Below are 23,196 nucleotides of genomic sequence, written 5' to 3' on the forward strand. Positions count from 1 at the left end.
TTGAGAATATTTTGGAATGGTAACCTTCAAGACACTGTGAATAGCATATGGTTTTAATAAGTGAGTAGCATATACCACACACACGTGTACAAACACACACAGAGTTACATAAAAATGAGAGTTTCATTCTAGAAATAAAAGCGAAAATAATAACAGTGAAAAAATAGCAATAAATCCAGAAAACTCAAAGTTAAGTAAACACTTTTGGTAATAAACTTATAAGGTTTTCTGGTACTGTTTTCAGTGCTTTACATATTTTTACTAATTTTATCTTCGCAACAACTCTATATTAGGTAATAGCATCACCATCACCTGTAGATGAGGAAACTAAGAAACAGGAAGATTGCGTAATATAGCTAAGGATACATAGCTAGTGTTAAATTAATTGAGCAAGGAAGCCATTAGACTGAGGTGGCTTTAAAGCCTAAATAAGCAAACCAGAACCTAAACCTGACATGCCTCAAGGGTTTTAGGAAATCAAAACCGAAGACATCCACTCACAAGCAGCCAATTAGGCTTTCCCAAATAAGGCAACTAGCTTGAATCATAGCTAATCAAATAATTTCCTTTCTTTGCTTCTATATCTTCTCTATAAGTCTTTCCCTAGCTCTGGTCTGTGGAGTGCTTCTAACAACTTCCTATCTGGAGCTCCCTGATTGAGTCAAATCTATTTTTACACAAACTTAAAAATTTTAATATGCCTCAGTTTATCTTTTAGCACTAGTAATGGAAGTACCAGGATTTGAACCTGAATAATCTGATTCTAAAATCAATAGGCTTAATCGTCACTGCCTGACAGCAATGATTAAATAATAGTAGAATTGTATAGTAAAATCTGAGTCTTTATAATAAATAGCTGAATGACCTAAGACATACTCTGTTTAAAGAACTTACATACTTCGTACATACTTAAAAAACTTACATGCTGGGTGAAAATGAAAAGTAATTTGAATCTCTATAAAATCTTGTGGACATAAGTATAAGATTCCAGATCTTAAGTGAGGTAAATCAGATAAACATAATTATATTTAAGAAGGAAGATTCTAATAAAAAATTAGACTATAAAGGAAGGAAATCATTGAGAAAAATACAAGGGAAAGTTCATACTGAAAGTTTATTAAATAAACAGTTATCTATTTCAAGAACAAATTATACCAGTGCACAGAAAAGGCAAAAAGAGTAACAAGATACTAAATTGGCTATAATCAAAGACCTGAAAGTCAAATGGAAAAGCCACAAAGAGAAAAAAACCAAGCCATAACCTGAAGGAAAAAATAGCACAATGAGAAAGACTTGGCAAAAAGCTAAATGAGAAAGGTGATGCAACCATAACTATGGCCTAGTCTAGCACACACATCCACAGCAAAAACAAAGAAAGCTTAAAACAACAATCACAAATTATGCTGAAATTTCTTGCTGTAATAATTTCAATTATTTACACCACAATTTAAAAATTATCATATTTGCAGTGAGTTTGCTTGAAATTTACTTTGACTTAGCAAACCTTTTGTGGACATAAGAGAAAAATAAGCTAACCTTTAAGAAGACACTTTTTTCTCTAAATAGTCTAGGAAACCTGTTTAAGAATTAACAGTTGGTATGCAAATTGCAAGTTAGAGATCCTGAATGAACTGCTTAATTAACAGGTTCTCATTTGTTAAGCTGAAGTCAAGTGATAAGTTTAATGAAAATCACAGCTATACTGGAGTGGGGAAATTCTATTTGAGTCTTTTCATTAAATCAGGCAGAACCTAATCAATGAATATCTGTGACATATTGCTGTATGGATCTGATTATTTGCTTTCTAGTTTTGCTACAATGCTAAACATTTTATTCTGATCTTATAGTCTAACAATTGAATAGCAAGACTGGCTATCCATAATTCAAATTCGATTGTCTTTAAATCCTAATCTTTAAACAGTCTCTGTTAAAGAGAATGCCACTGATTCTGTGATCTACAGTTAAATCACTGACATTCAATCAATATCAGAATTTAAGTGTTTAACCAGGACTTCTCCAATAAGTTCATGTCAAGTACACATCTTTAAAAATATTCTCTATACTTTTAAATTATTTCAAAATCTTGAATTTGAAATCTTTGAGATCCTCCAGGTCTCAGGTATGAGAATTTGCCCAGGGGAATGGGGGAAAGAAAGCATGAACCTGGGTAACTAAATAAACATGATGCTCCAGGTTTGTTTTTCCTCAGCTAACATTTATCTCTTTGGCATGATGAAGGGCAGATCAACGTTGATTGTAAAAACAAACACAATTAGCACTAAAGCAGCATATGTTAACACTGCTGCAGCCTGATGATGAATGAGCTGTAAGTGATGCCAACACCTGTTCTTGACAATGATGCGTGACACCCAACCCCACTGGAGTAATGAGTGTGCAGACACATGGGTGCACATCTCACCAATTACTGTGGTTTATGGAGGAGTTCTGGTGGCCTTCTCTCTCTCAATCTCTTTTCTGATTACTCCTCTGAGTTCATTCTGTCATTTATTCATTCATTCATTCCGAACTTCACAGTCAGCTTTGAGCTATGCTATCCAGATGTAAGTGGTATTAGCCACATGGGACAATATTGGGTTATACCAAGTCCTGGGTGACCGGAAGTGTACTTTTATACCAGAGTAATCATTTCTAAATCACCATTGTCAAGTTATCTTCTTTAAGTCTGATGAGGATTGAAATTACCAAGCACAATTCAACTAGACTGACTCAGAGAATGGCTGAAGGAGTTATTACATTGCAGGGTTTAAATGCCCTATCTCCAGATTTATCCAGAACTTCCATTCTTAAAGAGAACGTCATTTCCAATTCTTGCTCTTATTTTATTATATTCTTTTAACTGGCCAGTTTGTCAAAAAAGACAATCTCAATGACAGTAGCTGAACGTATGTGATGGTATGTTCTATAAATAATTTGAAAATACTAAATATACGTGTGAATGTTTTTGTGTAATGTGTCGAATTATAAACTATAGAGTTTAGATATTATCTTCCAGTATTGTTTTGGCAACAAATTATGTAGTACCCACATAGAGCTTCAATACCATGTAATGATCTTTGTTATGTTATATATGGTACCAAGTTTGATAAGATGTTTCTATTAATACGGCCAAATACTGTGAATTACTTTCTGTCTTTATTTTTTACATAATTTCGTATCTGATTACCCTCTTTTCTCTTGGTTTCAATACCTAGATAAAATGTTCTTTTCTGTCCTACATAGAACTCCTTCACCTGAAGTCAGATCATCCCTACCTGGAGGGACTTTGATATATATTTTTTTTTCCTATTTTTTTAAATTCTGTTTTTACTTTCCAATTGACACTTTTGCTGTATCTCCAAATTTATTCAGATCCTCCATTCTTAAAAAGAATTTCATTTCCATTTCTTTTTCCTATTGTATGATATTCTTTTAATTAGCCAGTTAGTCAAAAAAAATTCCAGATTCATTGCTCTTAGGTCCTCATATCTTTTTTATTTCTTAACTCACTGAAATTATGGGGATGTCAGTATTTCAGGTGATCACAAAATTTACTCTTGTAAAACCCATGTATTTCTTTATAATCTTGCATATTATTTATATTAATTTCAGATGGTAAGTTCTATGAGAACAAGAGTTACACTTATTTTATTTTCTATTTTATGAAGTAGATGATAAGAGAGTATAGTCTCTGGAGCTAGACTCCTTAGGTTCAAAACTCCTTATTTCCATGTACCAGCTGAATGACCATGGGGCAGTTTCTAACCTCTCTGTTTTAGCCACCTTATTTATAAAATGGCAAAAAAAAAAAAATACTTATAGTTCATAAGAGCTATTTTGAAGAAAAAGGAGTTTGGATATATAATGGATGTGTGGAGAGTTTAACATGTAGCAAATGTCCCATGTATTTCAGCTACTGTTTGTGTTATTTAACTATTATTTTTGCTCCATTTCTAATCCCAGAAATTAGTACCATATATGATACATATTAACTTTTCAGCAATATTTTGTGGATAAGTGGATGAAACGAATTAATGAGTGCTACACTTAACATACCTGAAATTGCTACATTTTAAAGATATTGTTCTCCTTTGACTTCTGCATTGCTGGAACATCACTGCTCAAAATATCATCTTTACCTATGAAGCAGAATTCCATATTCAGCTTCTCTGCTCATCAGTGGCAAAACCATTCTGCAAGTTATACCCAGGGAAAAGAGAAGATAAGTAGGTGAAGCTGGAGATGAATTTACTGCTGCAGTGGCCTAGTCTCCCAACTTCATTTTTAGAGCATTAAACTCTGTTCTTCTCACAGCAACCAAAATAATCATTTAAAAATGTAAGCCAGAGCATGATTTCCTCACTTAAAACCACTCTGCTGCTCCCTAATGCATTAATGAGAAAAATCCAAATTCCACATGGCCCAGCCAATAAGACACTGCCTGACCTGGTCCCGCCAATTTCTCTGAGCTCAACTGCAGCCATAGGTCTCACCTAGCTCATTCCTGCCTCTGACACTTGCTGTTCCTTCTCACAATGCTTTTTTCTTGGATTCTTACTTGGCTAACGTCTGCTTATCACTCAGTCCCTGTTGAAATATCCTTTTCTCAATGACATCTTCCTTCATCTACCCCTTCTCCTCATCTCTAATATATATATATATATATATATGTATATATATATATATGATCTACCCCTTCTCGTATCTTTTATATATATATATATATATATATACACATATATATATGATCTCCTCATCTCTAACATACATATAAGATATACCCCTTCTCCTCATCTCTAATATATATATTAGAGATATATATATGCATACATACATATATATATATAGTCCTGCTTTATTTTCTTCATAGCACTATCTGGAATTATTTTCTCAATAGGTTTGTTTACTTGCTTATTATCACCTGTCTTTTCCACTGGCACTAAGTTCTGTGATGACAGAGACTTTGCCTGTCTGATTCATCATTTTGGCCCACTGCCTGGTACATAATAAATTATTATTAACTATCTGTTAAAATACACTCATAAATGAAGCTAAAGGCAGGAGCCATATCACAAGGGCTTTTGCGCAGGGACAGGATTGTATCCCAAAGGCAACAGGAACCATCAAGAGATGGTAAGTAGAAGATTGGCATATGCATTTAAGAAAACTTTACAGAGAAGTAGCTGAAGAGCAAGTGTAATTTGAAAGAAGAGGGAGGTACATCCCAGTGAGAGTCCTAGAATGATGGGATAGTTAGTAATGCCATAGGGATGCTGTGTGATCAGGATATGGTGAGGGAGTAGATGAGTTTACCTACCGCAGAAGTTTTCTTTAAGCTCATGGTGATAGAAACATGGTGATGAATCAGAATGTGCTCTTTGGCTTTGCAGTGTGGCTTGGAATTGTATTGTAACAAGTGGTGTCCTTTGAAAAGTAGAGAGCAACTGGAAATTAACATGATGGAAACCAGAAGAAAAATCACCCATGCCATATTAAAATCATTCTGGTTCTTTAGAACCCAGCTCAAGGACCACACCCTTCATATGGCCCACTCTTCTAAGAGTAATTGAAGGATATTCCTAGATGCAGTCTGATCCAGTCCTTTCATTTCACAAGAACTCAGTCCCAAAGATATAGTGACATCCCCATGATCACAGATAATTAACTTAGAGTTAAGACCTGTAGGATATATTCAGAGGGTAATATTCTTAAACTGAACTCCTCAAATGTAAGCCAACCTTCAAATAATTTTTTTAAACAGCCCCATTTCCCATCTAAAATTTCTCAATAAAAGTTATAGCAATAGATTCAAAACTGCTTTACTGAGTGATTGTGAATTTTATTATATACTAGTCATTCCATCTGTGATAAACCTAAAGGACACCGAGGAGATACAGGGGTGTTAACACTGATTCAGGCATATCTGTCAAACTACATTAACTTTGTCTTTTAAAAATCTTTATAAAGGGTAATAAATAGTTTTTCCAAAAACAAATATTGACTATGGAAAGTTGTTAGGGACCATTCATATGGTGTAAACAAATATTACAAAACCAGAATTTATGTTTGCAACTTTAAAATTTTATTGGAACATCTGTGCAATATAAAGTAAGAAAAGACTCAAAATAAAACATTCTTCCATTTCATTTAAGAGATTTTAAAAAAAGAATACATTAAAAAGCACTATTACAAGAGCAAAGAGCTTTAGGATGTATTTGTTACGTAAAGGAATTTCATGAAAGTCAATTCCTTGAAAGTGCTCGTCCTCTCACAAGCAATATCCTACAAATTTTTACAATCTACAATTTATGTATTTTTTCTAATCTACAATCTTCAATTTAATTCTGACACAAAAGAGCTAAATGGATTAGAGACATCAAAAGATCTAAGTTTAAAATGAATGAAGACGCAAGTTATTTGAAATCTTTAAACTACCATTTTAATTAAAGATTTTTTTAAAAAAACAACTTTTTGTTTTCCTGGTTTGCTCTGTTTCATCAGTTTGTTATTTGGTCCTTCATTTGTTTTTGTTTTCCCCCCCCCCCCCAAGGGTATATAGTTATAATTTCAGAGTTAATTTGGGGCTTCTGAGTTTCTTTACTACATTAACATGGTAGTTGTAGACATGTGATGATCAGTATGCAAAGGTTGGAGTTCTTTTGAAAAGATTTTAAATCCCTTTATAAAAATTTGCTTTGGAGGAAAAAATGATTATGCCATTTTACTTAATAGCACAGAATGAATATCTCTTCTTTCTTCTGTTTAGTGTGGTCTTCCCTTTCTTCAGTGCCATAGACAAGTGCAAAAACAATGGAACTGCCTCCATCAGTTTGAGCTGCTGTAACAAAATACCGAAGACTAGGCAGCTTAAACACCTGGATTGTATTTCTCATGATTCTGGAGGCTAAGAAGTCCAAGATCAAGGTGCTGGCAAACTCAGTGTCTGATGAGAACTTCTTACTGGTTGGCAGGCTGAGGGTGACTTCCTTCTGTATTCTGACATGGTAGAGAGAGAAAGAGGGCTCTTCCTTTTCTTATAAAGACACTAATCACATCCTCAAGGGCTAGATGCTAGTGACTTCATTCAAGCCTAATTACCTCGCAAAGGCCCCACCTCCAAATGCCACCACAGGGCAATTAAGGCTTCAACATATGAGTGTGGAAGGAGGTGGAGATACAAATATTCAGCCTATAGCAAGAGCTAAGCACATATTTTAAGTGTTCTAAGAGTTTTAGATCTTTCTTCCACCTTGACCTTTATGGGAGAAGTGATGTGGGACTTTTCCCCAAGAGTCTGAGGACCTCGCCACCAAGTGACAAGGTGACCATCAGAGGGTGAGGTGGACTGACACACCTAGCTGACTCTGGGTCTGATGCTAATGGGAGCTTTTCCGTATATCCATTTTTATGTTGGGATCTCTACTAATATATAATTGAAGCAAAGGGTCCTATATTCAAGTTAAACGAAACAAACATTTGAAAACCACTGATGTAGCACAACTTAAAAGAACCAGGCAGTAATGCCTCATCTGAGATATGATCTGGTCAGCTGTTCCATCCCAGGTTGTGTGACCTTGGGCATGTCTTCAAGACTCTAGAAACCTGTGTCTTACCCTTCAGTTAGGCTCCCTCACAGAGCTGCTCGAGTTGTAAATGTCTGTGCACTTCAAATTGACCTAATAGAGCCTGTGAGGAGGGTGTTTTTCTACCTTGGCATTTTAACTGTTTCACCGGCCTTTTGTATTTTGAGACAAATATCTTTAATGGAAATGAAGGTGGGAACTGAATCCATCATTGTCTGACATAGAATAGATGCTTAATAAACATTTTGATAATGAATTTTTAAAACGGACCAATGCAGGGACAGTAGAAATGGAGGGTGAGGAATAAATGTACACTTTTTGGAGACTTAAAATGTCACTGATAGTTAGCTATTCCAAAGTGGCTTGGGGACACTTTCTTGCCATGTCATAAGCTCCTATTCCAGGGTTATTACAGCTGCCAAGAAGTGAATCAGCTTACACTCATTTGGGTTTTGCCCATGGAGAGAAGGGGACAATGTCCCTTAAGCAGAACCCTCTGGAGCTGCTGCAAATGGGTTGTTCATTCAGTGATTAAATATGAAGGGGGAAAGAGCAACTACTTTGATAAACCAAGATGTGAAAGAAAGTGTGAATATCCCTGAAAAGGTCTTGGAGTATTCCGTGTGCATCAATTGAGTTTTCTCTCTATCTGATAACTTCTACTGCAATATATAGTGTCAGGCCTATCTATTCTCAAAGAAGACTTATCTGTCTTTTGTGGACCAGGTGAATGTGTTGTAACCCTAGGGGTACTTCTGAGATGGTAATTGGCTTTCTGGCCCTTTCCTGGGAGTAGAAACACCTCCAAACTCTGGTCTTTATTCTTGTGCCCTCTGTTTGGTGTTCTGCCTCATTTGTAACTGAAAGAGTGAGCAACTTCCTTAAGCTCCAGCCTGAGATTTCAACAGTGTCCTGTTCCTCCCCCTTCTTTGTCAGTTGTATTGATTCTGTACTCCTGGGAACCACACCAGTCATATATAAGCCCTTTCCATGACATCATTAGATCAGATAATACTTAAGTCTGAGGACTTGTTTTTTTGTTTCATTGTTTTGTTTTGTTTTGTTTATTTATAAAGTAGACAAGAGGCCTGGACCTCATATTGTATAGAATGTATCACATTTACCTTCTTGATAGTTTTATTAGCAACAGTAGACACTATACCAACATTATTAAGTCATACCTATGTTTGGTTGCATGCTACCTCTGCTTAATGATACAATCTAAATTATCTTCTACTTTTCTTCTTTTCCAAGGATACATAGCTGTTTTGGAGTTAAACTCATTATTCGCATTTGGCATTCCAAATAAAATTCTCTCCCCCAAATAACAGCATGTATCCTTTGTATCATACTTTATCTTTGCTTTTGCAGGTTCTTATCAAAGTCTCCTTAATGGCCATTAGTGGCTGGTATCATCACTATCCACATTTTATAGAAGAGGCAAAGGAGACTTCGAGAGTTTGGATGGCTTATCCCATAATCTTCTGATAACAAGTATTAGCTATGGAAAGTTACTAGGGATCACCTATACTATGTAACCAAATGTCACAAAACCAGCCTCAAGGTTTCTATTCATATTTTTAACCATGATTTTATTGGAACATCTGTGGGATATAAAATAACAAAAAACTCAAAACAGAACTTAGCAGAGTGAACACGAGACTGTTTCTCAGCTCCAAAGAACTTTCCTGTGTCCCTGTCTTCTTAGTCCCCTCAGGAGGACAACTTTTCCCTGATAACTGACCCCCTCATGCTCACTCTCAAAGCGCCAGGTCTGTCAGCCAAAGGAAAAAGATCTTTCAGTATAATTTTCTACACTGACTACCTACCTGTCTTTTTCCATATTTAGACATAATTTGTGCTGCTAAATAGGGTTGCCCCCTAGCCATTCAGACTAAACTCTGAATTTCAAATGGATACTTTGTTTATAACTGCTGTAAGTCATTAGTTCTGAGGATGAAAAGACTGGTTATTTTAAGTACAAAAAAATTTGGTAAACAGACAAGAGAGAACTTTTCCCTCTTTATTTACGCTCATGGGCGAAACCTCAGGATGCTACCATTTGGATTTCACCTCCATCCTGTTGTAGCCTTCACCAGATGAGCTTTCTGAGCTTGCTGGCAGACGGGGATGGGACCCCAAGGCTGCAACCCCGGGGTCTGCACAGGGCCGCCTGCCAGCACTGTCTCTGAGGCACCTAGGGTTTGCGGGACTTGACTGCTTTCCATTCCTGCTCCTTAGTGGGTTTCCTCCTTCACCACCTCTGAGAAAGCCACAGTGTCCAAAAGAAGGAAGCGGTCCAGCATCAACAGCCAGGGGCCTCCGCGACCTCTCACCACTTTCCCTCCACCCCACCCTCCATCTGTGAGTCAAGGATAGAGAATTAAAAAAAAAAATCTTCCACTGGACCCAACCCCGTCTATGCTTTTGGCTTTTCTACATGCTGTTACATTTTTGGAGAAAATATTCCCTTGTCTTATCCCCTTTCCCCTCTTTTTACCCTGCTCTTAGTCTTAAGTATCCTTTCAGGGAGTGAATCAAGGCCTCGTACTGTGTGTTAACCCAAGACTTCCTCTATCACAGCATTGTCTCAGTTCAGAGAAAGAAAACCACTTGCTAATATAAAATACCTATCTACCACCTAGCATTCTTTGTGATTTTTTTCTGCGTGAACATGCATAATATGTATGTGTGTGTGTAAACCCACAAAAATGTATATACAAATATGAATGTGTGTGTACATGCACTGTACACACAAGTATATTTTCAACTTCTCTTTTGTTAGGTGAACATCTATTTTAGCCTTCCCTTCCAAAGACTAATTTATGGTAACATTTTTTTTTCCTGCTTTTTAGCTCCAAAACCTGTGCAATATGGAAGTCCCCAGGCTAGGGGTCAAACTGGAGCTGCACCTGGTGGCCCATGCCACAGCCACAGCAACATGGGATCTGAGCAGCATCTGCAACCCGCACCACAACTCACCGCAATGCCGAATCCTTAACCCACTGAGCAAGGCCAGGGATCGAACCTGCATCCTCATGGATTCTAGTTGGGCTCTTTACTGCTGAGCCACAATGGGAATTTCCTATGACAACATTTTTTATTCAATGACAGAATTATAACCACCTGCCCATTTAGTTCAGTGTCATTCCCGTTTTTGAAAGAATGGCATGATTCTGACTTTAATCTGGTGATCTGAAAGCTTAACAGTAACAGCTATACTATTTTATTCTTATTTAATTTAATTTTATATTGCTCAGAACTAGAAATTGGAACATTTAAAAGGCTAAGAGACAATAAAGAGAATAGGTAATAACCATTTCTGGATTCATGAATGTGTTAATCACTTTAATAGAGAGACTATGTAACATGGAGCCCCAAAGTATGCCTAGAGAAAATGGAATAAAATTTAGAGGCAAAGTCTGGGTTCTTCCACATATTAAAAGGCTCTTGAACTTGTTTCTTCAGGGTAATTAAGATGTAGCCTAAAATACTTGCAAAAAATCTGAGAATAAAGTAGATAATCCTAAAACAAATACTGAGAGAGAGGCTTAATAAATATATAGGTCTTAGCAGAGCTAACAATAGGAAATATTTGAGTAAATACTACATTATAGGTCCTATCATTAGGCTTGGGAAGTATCAAGATGACTAAAGTATTGTTCTAATCCTGAGAAAGCTCACATTCTAGTTTGGGAGAAAGAGAAGTAAATAATTGCAATCCAGACATCTGACCCAAATTCTTGAAAATATTGCACAAGAGCCTTGAACTTGCTTGGGAAAGCTGCAGAATTCTTTCCAGAATATTATATTTAACCATTCTGTGTGTGGCAGGAGGAGCTAGAGCAGAATCTTAAAGACTTCCCTTCTCTAGACACTAATATTCAATGATTTTCTTAGCCAGATCCTTTTCTTATGAATGCAGCTCAAAGCAGCTATTTCTGCTGGTGTCTCTAATTCCTGCTACTAATTTTAAATACCTTTCTGGAACATCTTTGTTCTCTCAGCTATTACTTACATACAATTTTTTCTTGGTTTCTATCTAATTTCTGTCTTATACTACTCATTACAAGCACAAGGTGATAGCTTATCAAATAATTATTTTTGAAAAACACTCAGAGATTTTAATAGTTCTGTATATGTTTTCTATCTTTCTATTTATGATTTTATTCATTTTCAGGATGATTACAATTATCAGGTTGTTGTGTGTATCCAAGGAACAGTATACTTTAATTCTTCCAACCTTATTAATGAAAACTGGTTTTGGTAATATTGTTGGATGAAGACTATTAAGACATGCTTTTGTTGAGCATCGTTGAATTAGAAGTTCTTACAGAACATATGGCATACCTTTCCAGGCATGACATTTGTTTTAAAAGCATCTGTAAGAGGAATTTTTTATTTTGTCTGAGCACTCTGAACGCCAGTATAGAAAATGTCCTTGATGTGGATTTGTATACCAAAAAACCCACAAAAAATTAGTTGAGAAATAAAAGGGGGAAAAAACCCTATTGATTACATCAAAGCTTTCTTAATAGTTAAGCATACATAAATATTCTTTAATTGCAATTAATTTAAAAGGTGCATACCTCTATGTGGTCCTAAAGTTTCCCACTAATTCCTCCATATAATATATTGATGAAATATTGAGCCAAGAGTTAAGACCCCCCCCCACTCTTTCCTATATCTGTATGAAAACTTGTTTTTTCTTTTTCTTTCTTTTCTTTTTTTTTTTCTTTTTTTTTTTTTTAGCTTTTTAAGGCTGTACCCGGGGCATAAGGAAGTTCCCAGGCTAGGGAGCCACAGCAATGCCAGATCCGAGCCACATCTGCGACCTGTAACACCACAGCTCATGGCAACGCCAGATCCTTCACCCACTGAGTGAGTTCAGGAATCAAACCAACAACCTCACAGTTACTAGTTGGATTTGTTTCTGCTGAGCCACAAGGGAACTCCCTGTTTTATTCTCTTATTTCTTCATTCACAGTTGGTCCTCTTGCCATGCCTAATGTTATTTCTTGTCCTATGGTAATTTCCATGGAACTGACCATTTGCTCGCATAAAAGTTGATGTATTTGGTATATTAACTGCAGAAAATTCTCTTGAGTGCACTTGCTTAAAATGCATTAATTGTACTTTTGGTTTGTTTGGTATCTTTGATTCCTATTAGCTACTGGAAAACAAAATTCATTTATGTGCAATTTAAAGAGAACTGTCTCTTCTTCAGAGCTTTCTAACTAATTCTTGATAGCAGCTGTTGGAGCCTTGAGGCAGAAATGATAACAGACATGAGAGGATGTATTTTATAAATGCCTTGAAAATGGAGGAAAAACTCCTCTATTCTGAGTGAAAAAATCTTCCCACATTACTTAGGAAATAATCAGAATGTAATGACTTCCTATAAATGTATATTCAACTAGGATAACTATTTGAAAATCTAACATGACTACAGATTTTACTCTTTCAGTTTTTATTGAAGTGCTCTCCATCAGACATTATCTGTCAAAAAATGACAATAAAAATAATAGCCTAATACGATCAGGCTCTGTTGTAAATATTTTATATCCGAGAACAAATATGTAGAACTCAGAGATGCCCAGTGAATTATACTAAGTATTGTGACAAATAATTTGATGAATCAAAAATAATATTTTAAATGAAGTTTTTGTCTTAAAACTGGTATTTTTAATATTGATAAACAAGTCTACTTTTAGGGGGGTAACTATTGATTAATTAAGAAGTATTTGCATTCTACTTTCTAAGCTGAAATCTGTGTCAGTGCAATGGACAAGGCTATCCTTTGGGGCGAGGCTTTTCTATTCTAAAATCATGCCCATTTCTGTAACTAAGGACCCTTCTCTTTCAAAAGAACAATTACTGTAAGATGGGGTGCTTAAAAAGGAGTGAACCATAGTGCTTTGTGCCTGATTGCTGCCATATGTTAAACAAGCAATATTAAAAGAAACAAAAGCCAGGTGGTCTCATGAGGACATTTTGACTTATGCTTTTGAACCTTTTGCACCCACCTAACAAAGAGCCTGGTTGCTTTGATGTTGTTTCAACATGAGAAAATCTACAATTTTATTGTTTGCAAACGTTAGCCTCTTCCCAATTACCCATTTTCTCTAATTATAAAGAATTCTTCCACAGTGAAATAATCTTCTTATATATTGCAAATTAAAATTTAATGTGTTTAGATAACACCTCTAAACAGTATAGTAGTGGAGAAAATTTGAAAGGTTCCTTTTTATTTTTTTTCCCCTAAATCAAGACTGGCTACAAAGAAGTTAAAACATTTGTACAGAAGAAAGTTAATAATAGTAATGTGTACTCATACTTTGTTCATAAAATGCCTTTTGAGGTAAATTCATAGTTTGCATTTACTAAATGTATTTTTTTCAGGAAGAGGGTTTCACCAAGAGTTTTGATTTCAGTTATCTGAACTATATCTATACGAGGTATAAATGGTATTTTTATTAATTTATATTAAAATAGCCTTTATAAAATGATTCTTAAATAATTCCTTTAAAAGCACATATTGTAAAATAACTTACAGACTGGGGAAAAATATTTGCAAACGATGTGACCTACATTGGGTTATTTTCCTAAACATACAAATAGCTCATAGAGCTCAATATCAAAAAAAACCCAAACAACCCCATCAAAAAATGGGCAGAAGACCTAAACATAACATTTCTCCAAAGAAGCCATTCAAATGGCCAAAAAACACATGAAAATATGGTCAACATTGCTAATTATTAGAGAAATGCAAATCAAAACTACAATGAAGTATCACCTCACACCAGTCAGAATGGCCATCATCAAAAAGTCTGAAAATAATAAATGTTGGAGAGGGTCTTGACAAGGGAACCCTTCTACACTGTCAGTGAGAATGTAAATTGGTGCAGCTACAATGGAGAACAGTATGGAGATTCCTTAAAAAACTAAAAATAGAATTACCTACCATATGATCCAGCAATCCTACTCCTGAGCATATATTCAGAAAAAATAACTGGGAGTTCCCACTCTGGTACAGTGGAAACGAATCTGACTAGTATCCACGAGGATGTGGGTTTGATTCCCGGCCTCACTCAGTGGGTCAGGGATCCAGCATTGCCATGAGTTTTGGTGTAGGTTGCAGACGAGGCTCAGATCCCACGTTGCTGTGGCTGTGGTGTAGGCTGGCAGCTGTAGCTCAGATTTGACCCCTGGTCTGGGAACTTCCATGTGCTGTGGATGCAGCCATAAAAAAGAACAAAAAAGCAAAGACTCATTTGAAAAGCTCCATGCACCCCAGGGTTCATAGCAGCAATATTTACAATGGCCAAGACCTGGAAACAACCTAAGTGTCCACTGACAGAGGAATGGATAAAGAAGAGGTGGTGCATATATAAACCTATATAAAAATAATAAAATACTGCCATTTGTAGTAACATGGATGGATCTAGAGATTATCATACTAAGTAAAGTAAATCAGACAGATATAAATATTATATGACATCTCTTATATGTGGAATCTAAAAAACTGATACAAATGAACTTATTTACAAAATAAACTCACAGATGCAGAAAGCAAACTTATGATTACCAAAGGGGAAAGGAGGGGGGATAAATTAGGAGTTTGTGATGAACATATATACACTACCACATATAAAGTAAATAAATAACAAGGACCTACTATGTAGCATAGGGAGTTCTATTCAATATCTTATAATAACCTATAAGGGAAAAGAATCTAAAGAATCTGAAAAAGAATATGTATATATACATATGTATATATAAAACTGAATCATTTTTTCTATACACCTGAAATTAATACAACATTGTAAATCAAATACACTTCAGAAAAACTTAATAAAAATTACAGATGGTAAGTAAATAAATGGTGAGAGTTTGAAGTAAAAAGAAATTGTGATTTTTTTTTAAGTTTAGCCTAGGCGAAGAAGTATATAGCCGCTGATATATTAAAGAAATACAAATGCAAATTTTTAAGTAAACAACTCCTTTTGCATCATAAAAGAGATCTTGAGTGATAGATAATATGGTTTTTTAGGAACTGCTTTCCTCTTCTCAAAGTAGATGGATCAACATACATCCAAGAAAACAATCTTTTCTGTGTTTTAGTATGTATTTAATATGCAAGTAAAAGTTGTTTTTATTGAATTTCTTTAAAATGTGAGATTATAAATTCTACCTTTCTCGTGCGGACAAGAACAGGGAGTTTGGACATGAAAACAATTTTTTCCTCAATTGTATTCTACCCGGAATTAGAACAAATTTATCTAGGACAGGTTTATTATGCTCTCAGGAATACAAGCATATGATCTAAAAATTGATAATATCTCTTTTAAATTCCCCTTCCTCCCCTAAAATACCCTCTCTCCTGTTCATGATGGAGGTAGCTTCCGAATGATTGTTTATTTATAAATATTTCAAGGAGTATCTTACTGCCTTACCATTAAATATTTACACATCAAGCCAATTCGAGACATGAATGGGAAACACTTTTAATATGTGTTGGTGTTACATAGAGGTATATATTTTAATCCCTTTTGTTTTCTTATTTTGTTCATCCTTTCCTTCTTTCCTGTTTCTTTGTCTCTTCTTCCTTTCCTTTTTATTTTTTAACTGTAGACTTTTCAAGTAGAATCCCAAAGAATTCTACTTCTGTGAAATTATTCTGGATTTTTTTTTTTTTTCATTTTGCTTGCTTTCTCAATAAGTCTTTTTTAGATACACTGACATTTTTGTTGTTTAACTTGAAATTTTTTTCAATGTTGAAAGCTGACTCAAATATATATAGAAGATATAAAATTAAACTTATGGATATTAAGTAAAATTATACATGTGGCTATTACATTTTTTAAAATGCCATAAAACTTAATATACCTTCAGTCATTCTACTAGTAGCCTTTAAAAATGCATTCTTCAATTAAAAAGAGAACATTTTATTAAACATGCCAGTAAAAATGCTGAGCATCTTAAAATCTTAAAATATCTAAATAGTTGGCACTTATTACTTGAATAACCTTCAAGATAGTTTACATATTTTAAATTGCCATAACTCTTCTCAAACTAAAAATGGTTTATAAATAGATTTTTTACTAGTTTCTCTTTTATACTTGGTATGAAATTTTCACTACTGATAAATGTCTGTACCCTTTTAATTTGATTTCTCTCTTAGGTTGTCAGAATATTGAAGCCCTGAATAGTATCCAGATGATTCTCAAAAACATTTTTCTAAAGAGATAATTTATGAAAGTAAATTTAATTCTTTTAGATTCTAGACTTAATTGGTAGAGATATGTTTTGGAATGAAAGGGGAAAAGGCCATTTTATGACCATTGAGATGCCATTCAAAACACAAGTACATTAAATATAATTATTTTGAGCTTGTTTTTTGAGGATTAAACTTCATAATTCTCCTATAGGAGAAAATAGTATGCCTCCGGTAATGATGACTCATCATTTGTTGGAAAAATACATCATATTTCATGTATTTTAGTTACTACAGGGACTTTTTACTCTAACTAAAAATTCAAAATGCCCTTGGGTTCTAACATAATCACATGTTTAAACTGTACCACAGACATCCCAAGTGCTGACTCACGGGTCTTCTGAAAGCCCCAGCCTGAGAATGGAAGGCAATAAATAATGAGAAAAAAAAAAATACAAATGAACAAATGCACGGAACTTAGTACCACCATGAAAATTCCTTGAATAAACTCAATCTTAATTTATAAATTTGAGTTCCAAATATTGAGCAAATGTCAGAACATGGGTTGAGACAGGGTAGCACTGATCATCTTTCTTTACATGTTTATTTTATGTAAAAATATCCGGAGTTCCCATCGTGGCACGGTGGTTAACGAAGCCGACTAGAAACCATTAGGTTGCGGGTTTGATCCCTGGCCTCGCTCAGTGGGTTAAGGATCCAGCCTTGCCATGAGCTGTGGTGTAGGTCACAGACGTGGCTCTGGCTCTGGCGTAGGCCATCGGCTACAGCTCCCGTAGCCTGGGAACCTCCATGTGCCATGGGTGCAGCCCTAGAGAAGACAAAAAACCAAAAAACCAAAATTCTAATGTTTTTTCACAATATGATCTTAACACATAAATTTAGCTTAGAGTACATTTTTTACACAGTTATAGTAAAAAATTTAAATAACCAAAATGTTGAACACTGAAATATTGCTTAAGTAAATTTCAGTATCGTGAAAATGTTAATGATGCATGTCATTTTCCCTAATTTTTGAGTTAATATATGAAAAAAATTAAATGTCTTTGAAACTTTCTCCAAAGGACAGTGCATTTATAATCATACATGTGTACCCTTTGCATAAATGTAATTATTCTTTTAACTTTTACTTTTTTATTTTTTATAAAGATTTTTATTTTTTCCATTATAGTTGATTTACAGTATTCTGTCAATTTCTACTGTACAGCAAAGTGACACAGTCATACATATATATATATGTAATATATATTCTTTTTCTAACATTATTCTCTACCATGTTCCATCACAAGTGACTAAATATAGTTCCCTGGGCTGTATAGCAGGATCTCATTGCATATCCATTCCAAATGCAATAGTTTGCCTCTATTAACCCCAGACTCCCAGCCAGTCCCACTCCCTCCTCCTCCCCCGTGGCAACCACAAGTCTGTTCTCCAAGTCCATGAGTTTCTTTTCTGTGGAAGGGACCATTTGTGCTGTATATCAGATTCCAGATATAAGTGGTATCATATGATATTTGTCTTTCTCTTTCTGACTTAGTTCACTTAGAGAGAGTCTCTAGTTCATCCATGTTGCTGTGAATGACATCATTTTGTTCTTTTTTATGTCTGAGTAGTATTTCATTGCATATATACACCATATCTTAATCCATTCATCTGCTGATGGACATTTAAGTTGTTCCCATGTCTTTTAACTTTTAAATTAAAACTGGTCATGATACTGTAAATGACATATGAGTATGGAATAAGTGCTTTGCTAATCTCTTTGCTTGTTACCTTAGTGTCATCCTAAAGAGCTGAATGAATTTAAGGTAGCAGAAATCTGTTCTTAGATCCACAGATACCACAGATGATACTACATGTGGATCAATCAACCAGTAGCCCACACATATGTAATAAGGGTTGGTCATATGTTTATTACTGGTGAGTTAAGAGCTATGTGGTTATTGTTGTTCAAAAATATGATTTTGCCTTCTGGGAGCTTACAACCCAGTTGGAAAGATAGGAGCTATAAAATAGTAGCAAATTAATAAAAAACCTGAATAAACAATGAAATGATTCAACCTGGCCAATATGAGGATGTTCATTGGAGCTTATAGAAATATTGAGGAGAAAAAATTGAGGGGAAAAAATGAATTTGAGTTATAAAACTTGGACTAAATGAGTTTAGATGAGATATTTCCATCCAGTGTTCATCTTGTTTAATTTTTTTTTAAATTTTGGCCACACCCATAGCATGTAGAATTTCCCAATCCAGGGTTTGAACCCACGCCACAGTAGTGACTGGAGCCACTTCAGTGACACAGCCAGGTCTTTAACCCACTTCACTACTAGGGAACTCCTATTATTGTTTCTTCAAAAAATTTGCTTTTAGTTTTTACATGCTACATGAACATTTGCTCATTGTGCTACATATTTTATTAAATCTGTTAATTGCTCAATGTCCCGTCATCTGTTATGTTAGCACGTAATCATTGTTGTTGAACTGTTTAAAAGGTTTTGAAAAGGTAATTATTTTACAAAGTGCACCCACTGGCAGAATTGTCTGTGTTCATGGAAGGGATTTTTTTTTTTTTTTTTTTTTGCCTTTTTTAGGGCTGCTCTCGCAGCATATGGAGATTCCCATATACCTCTGTGATCTGCATGGAAATTCCACCCTTTTTTAGATCCAAATACCTGAAATTCCTAGATCGTTCCAAAGTGTTGATGTTCTTTAATTCTTTTATGGCTGTAACATATCATGGCTGGCTTGTATTAGGATCTAGAGATAGGTGAAGTAATGTTGATCTTAAAAAAAATGTTGGCTGTTACTTTACCAGCAAAATAAGTTTATTTAGGAACAGCAGAGAATTGCAATTCAAGACAAAGTATGGTGAACCATAGGCAAGACTGAAGAACAGAGAAGGACTTGCTTTTATTGAGGAAAGGAGGAAATTGCAGAGGGCTGTGATGGTTCTTCATTGGCTGCAGGTGGGAGGCAGTTTGCCATTGCTGGGTCAGGAAATCTTCCTTCCTGATGGAGTCTGCAAGCTGGGGTGAGTGACATGTATGAGAGCTCCTCTTTTGGGGCTTCCCACCTCTACTTTAAATGAAATTTATTTATTTTTGCAATACATAAGTATTTTCAAACTGCTATTCTTATATTTTACTCTTTTTTTTTTTTTTTTTTTTTTTTTTGCTTTTTAGGGCTGCTTCCCACCTCTACTTTAAATGAAATTTATTTATTTTTGCAATACATAAGTATTTTCAAACTGCTATTCTTATATTTTACTCTTTTTTTTTTTTTTTTTTTTTTTTTTTTGCTTTTTAGGGCTGCGCCCACGTCATGTGGAGGTTGCTATGCTAGGGGTCTAATCGGAGCTATAGCTGCCAGCCTATACCAGAGCCACTGCAACACCGGATCCGAGCCACATCTTCGACCTATACCACAGCTCACAGCAACGGCAACGCCGGATCCTTAACCCACTGAGCAAGGCCAGGGATCAAACCCCACGGTTCCCAGTCGGATTTGTTTCCACTGCACCACAACGGGAACTCCCTTATATTTTACTTTCTTTGAAATTTATCCAATGGTTTGCTTTTCTGATTTTCTGTTGCAGTATTTCTTTTGTTTTTGTGTCAATATTATTTAAATGACTGTTTCAGATGATTTAACCATGATACAAGGTGAATAAAATTTAGATTTCTCATTTACAAAATAGCTTTTTGCGAAAGAAAATGACAAGGAAGGACATATCTATTCACGAATTTTTCCCACTAAATTGTACCTTTTTTTGGGGCGGGGGGGGCTTGCTCAATTGCGGCATATGGAAGTTCCCAGGCTAGGGATCAAATCCAAGTTGCAGCTACAGGCCTGCACCACAGCTGATAGCAGGGCCAGACCCTTAACCCACTGAGCAAGGCCAGGGATCAAACCCACATCCTCTTGGATACTAGTTGAGGTCATTTTTCCTTTGTGCCACAACAGTAACTCCATTAATTTCTACTTTAAAAGACATTTCCCAAAGAAAAGAAAATTTTCCAATAGATAGTGTTAATTTTAAATAATGAAATTATAATACTACAGACATCAGAAGTTCAATTGTTTTGGAACAACTCCTTACTTATATATATTTCATTAAACCATACCATTGAATGTGTAATGGACTTAAAATGAGGTGAAGCAGATATGCATCTGATGTCGTTTTCAAATGTAGAACACTTGTGTGTATCAGTAGATTTCTTTTGAATTTGTGTAACAATTTGTGTAATGTCTTTTCACCTTCCACTTAAATGCCGTACTTGTCATTAGCATTTTCAAGGTTCTGATTACTCCTGCAGCAAAGAAATCTCATTAACCTTTCTTAATCCGATGTTTACCAAATTTATTTGCTGAGGGAATACTTTTTATATCAGAGCAATTAACATATTCTGGTATTCTAATATTACATGGAGCAAATGCAATTATTGCTAGAATGAAACCCAACAAAGAGATTTTCAGTTTATAAAACTCAGTGAACAGCTTGATCCTGGTCTAGAAATCTGTAGGGTAATCTGAATTATCGATCATTTAGAAGGGGCTGGTGAATCGTAATTGACTACTTACAAAACTGCACTCAAAACATATTCCAGCATCTCTGGAATTTGCTAGTACCTCCTTGGAGTGGGAACTAAAATACATGGTTATGTTTTGGGTTCTATGAAGATACACTGAATTTAGGAACAGAAATATATTGAGCATCATTTAATAGAATTGGCCCTAAATGTGAGAGTTAGTCTTTACTTACAGCATATAATCTTCTGGGAACTCCAAGGCTCTTTAAGCCCCAAACTGGCTTACACACATCTTATGAAATGAAATTCCAACTCTGGAACTCCTTGACCTCTCACTTGAATTAGAGAATTAAGAAAATCCTGTCATTTTCTATGCTATGACTTTGCTTAGGCTTTTTCTCTTCCCCAAAATGCCTTTACTCCTGCATGCCTCAATCCCTATCCATTAGAATTTTCTGCTGCCTCTGACAACCCTGCCTCCCTATGACCTTTCCTTCTTGTCTCCCTGATGAACAGCCATTTGTCTAAGCTTCCACCCAAACCATTAAATTCCTTTTTTTTCTGTGTCTCAACAGGACTTTGCTTGCTTCTTTGTCATAACACATTCTGTGAGATACTGTTACTGAGAAACATGAATAGTCCCCCAACATTGATTAGGCGCTTTCAGTAGCCAAAGATCATGTTTTACCTATAATAAACAGTTTCCTTACACAGAGTAGATACTCAAAGTTGGGGGCAAGGAAACTTCAAAATTGGCCTTAATCTTTTTTTTTTTTTTTAATTAACATAAGGAAAGTCACATGAAACCCCAGGTTGAAAATCACATTCTGAATTTCTGTTTATTAGCATTTAACTGAAATACACAGGTTACTTCATATATGAACAAAGAATTTTTTTAGGACTCATGCATTTTTAAATATATTTCCTTCTCATCACCTAATTTTGAACACTTTCCAGCTGGTTGCAAAAAATTTCTTAATTAAAAAGCACTATGATGCATACAATGACATGGTCAAAGTTTGGTCTCTTATTCCCTCTAGATGTGGTTCTTCAACCATTTCTTTTCCTAGTTAGAAATTGTTCTTTTTTAACTTTTTGCTTTTAAATAATTTCAGACTTAAAAAAGAGTTTGAAATATACTGCAGAAATTCCCTTATAAATTTCAACCAGCTTCCCCACATGTTAACATCTTACGACCAGGATACAATTATTAAAACAATAAAATTAACACTGAAACAATTCTATCACCTGCTCTATAGACCAACTCATGTTTCTTTAGCCATCTCACTGAAGTCCTTTTTTGGTCCAGAATCCAATCTTCAGATCCCCTTAGTCTCCTCCAGTCTGACCTCTCCTTAGCCTTTTTTTGCCCATCATGACATCATGATCCTGACTCTTACCTAGATCACATGCACCAGTATTTTGTAGGATGTCAATTTCAGTTTGTCTAATATGTAAGCAGTGATTATGTCATTTGAGAAATGTATTCATAATCTTAGGAATATTTGTGAGGATTATTTGAGTGGAAAACATTTGTTTCTCCAAATGCTGTGTTGAATAATAGTCTGACTTTCCATGTGATAAGAGCGAATATTTTAGAGTTTGGTTTTTTTTGTTTTGTTTTTTGGTTTTGGGTTTTTGTTTTTTGTTTTTAAGACAGAAAATGTCTTGTTTTCTTTCTTTGCAGGTGTTTGGTCTTCTAGTATTCTTTTGAAACATTTATGAAGAGTTTGTATTCCAGAGCTCTGTAAATCTCTGTTGACATAAATGTACATCTTTCTCAAAAATGTTTTTAAATATGAAAGTTTTTTTTAATCACACACATTATTTGCTTTCTTTCTTAGTAATCAG

The 23,196-nt window shown here is 35.1% G+C and overlaps 1 protein-coding gene across 1 annotated transcript in view; it reads left to right on the plus strand.

Moving 5' to 3' along the window:
- The window catches only part of LOC106508546 (uncharacterized), a 498,796-nt gene that overhangs the window by 336,281 nt on the left and 139,319 nt on the right, over positions 1–23,196 (plus strand). The gene's annotated exons all lie outside the window — the stretch shown is intronic.

The sequence above is a fragment of the Sus scrofa genome, chromosome 13, assembly GCF_054392235.1.
Source record: "Sus scrofa isolate SSC_HxYL_T2T_F1_AM1 chromosome 13, Sscrofa_HxYL_maternal_Yorkshire_Landrace_v2.0, whole genome shotgun sequence".
In the NCBI taxonomy this organism is placed as follows: domain Eukaryota; kingdom Metazoa; phylum Chordata; class Mammalia; order Artiodactyla; family Suidae; genus Sus; species Sus scrofa.